This window comes from Asparagus officinalis, chromosome 4 (assembly GCF_001876935.1).
Source record: "Asparagus officinalis chromosome 4, Aspof.V1, whole genome shotgun sequence".
NCBI lineage: Eukaryota > Viridiplantae > Streptophyta > Magnoliopsida > Asparagales > Asparagaceae > Asparagus > Asparagus officinalis.
Window position 1 is genome coordinate 19,360,619 of NC_033797.1, and position 2,399 is coordinate 19,363,017.

Genomic DNA, 2,399 nt, shown 5'->3' on the forward strand with positions numbered 1-2,399 from the left:
GATCTTCCGCCTCTCCCATGACCTCTCTCTCCTCCCTCTACCGCGCCTCCCTCCTCTCTCTCACTGAGCTCCTCATACTTGTAGACCACCTTTATTTTTCGCCCAGGGTAAAAAATAATCCTAGCTACGCCACTGCTTCTAGTGATCAGAAAGACCTATGTATCACCAAGTTGTTACTTTTTACGTCAACGTATCGTCAATGTCACTTTTTAGACGAAACCAGTAAAGAATGTCAATATTTAGGATATTGTTGGGAGTTAAAATAGGACAGAGTTGTAATTAACTCCCATAAATACCAATCTCTTATTTCTCTGTTATGTTATGAAAATGATTATTTGGCGTTTCACAGCCACTTTTGGGGCAATTAATACTTAGTTTTCTCGTCCTCTCCACCTTTTGCTAGTTAGATTGTGCGACGGGAAATAATCAACACAGTTCAACTCCCTAAACTATATAGAATTCGAAACATTCTTTTTCTCCTTCTCAAGAGATTTTGAGTCCGAGACAGAGATCTGAAGTTCTTTTCCAGTCAATCAATTTTGCAGCATCTCTTGTTTAATAAAATCTCATCGCTGTCTTTCATTGTCTAATTCCTCCTTATTCAACTTTTACATATTGTGTTTATCAGATTCATATAGATCTTAAGTTTCGTTGTTGTGATTCGATGAATGCTTCCGCAATCCTCTATTAATCAAATTCCTACATTTCATTTACCCATGGTTTTTAATTTTGATTAGATGAGCTTTTTAAATAGTTTGATGGATTTATTGGTCAAAAACTGATGGTTTGAAGGATAAATTTTTAAAAAGAGCCAAATTTAATGTTTAATTGTAAAAGTTGACCTACTTCATATTCAATTAAAAAAATTGACCAACTTTTAGCCACGCCATCATATTGACAAGAAAGTTGGTCGATTTGTGAAAATATAATTTTCTTAATTACCTAGCATTGACAATTTCGGATAATTAGGCTTGTAAGTAGGGATCTAATTTAAAATTAGTTTCCAAATAATTTTGCAAGTTATTAGAAATCTAATTTGATTCTTCAGAAGAAAAGAAAGGTTGGTAGTTCAAAATTATCACATGCTCTCCATAAAAAACACGTGTGAATTGGAATGGATATACCTAATCTCAAAATACTTAGGCATTAAAACAACTAAATACTAAAATTGCTCTTTTTGAAAAATTTTCCATTTTGACGTTAGTCTTCCAAATTATCTTAATATGTTAATATTAGTCTCCCTTGGTAGTATATGGAAGAATGAGAGTGGAATATTCTATTAACTTCTACGCAATAAGTAGTTGACGCTCATATCCCTTTCATCATAAACTCAAACCTATTAATTAGCCATATAAATTCAAAATCGTTCACTGTATAACCTATTTTGTTAAAGCTCAAACCCAAACTCATTTGCAACATCATCTTCTCCAAAGTTCTCTTCAAATTTCCTTTGTTCTCATTCCTCAAAAATAAATGGTGAATGGAGATAAGATCAAGTGAAGGTCTGAGCCTCTGAGAGCATTAAAGAGAATGCAAGGGAGTAAAGTACAGAGAAAATGAGGATGAAGCCGTCAATAAGGATTGAGATAAGGCTCGTTGATTAAATTTGTCATTGATGGGAGGCGAAATAGAAACACTACAAATTTCTACTGATTACATCCACCAACGAGTCGGCGCATCTGGTGTAGTGGTATCATAGTACCCTCCCACGGTACTGACCAGGGTTCGATTCCCTGGATGCGCATCGTGCACTTTTTAAATAATATTTTTTCAACCAATGAACTCGTCAGAGATCTTACGTACCATAAATTTCAAAAGACAGAAAATATAACAAACAATCATAAAACGATATAAAGTTTTTTGTGATAATAATGACAATAACACTAGAAATTCTGTACTACTTATTTGGCAATAAATGAAGCTATACATAGCTAGTGACATTATTAAAAATTTAAAATCCATGATAATACGTTATGATGTTTTATTATTTTACTCTAATAAAAAATAGTATACAATATTTTTGTGAAAAAAATCAGTAACAATTTAGGGTAATTTTAGTGAAAGTTGTCCAATTCAAAATCAATCATGATCCCTTGATGATGTGTTCGTTTCGAAAAAAAAACCCTAAAATCCTTCTAACAACGTTAGGAAAAAATAATTTTTTGTTTTCTAATTTTCGTGTTTGTTTCATCGCTAAATTTTAATATACATAAATCTCGGAAAAAAATTCACTTTTGTGATGAAACCATTACCGCTCAAACTGAGAGGAAATGTGGTGAAAAGGAGTGGAGATGTGCTTTTAATAATTAAATAATAAATTAGGTGTTTTTTCTCATTTTATTTTTAACGATTAAACTATATTTGCTTTTCCATTTTCTCCTTTTAATCCAAACTAGACA

General features: G+C 32.3%; 1 non-coding gene across 1 annotated transcript; it reads left to right on the forward strand.

Moving 5' to 3' along the window:
* TRNAG-CCC lies at positions 1,674–1,744 on the forward strand. The gene has a single exon. It is a non-coding gene; the product is annotated as a tRNA-Gly (tRNA).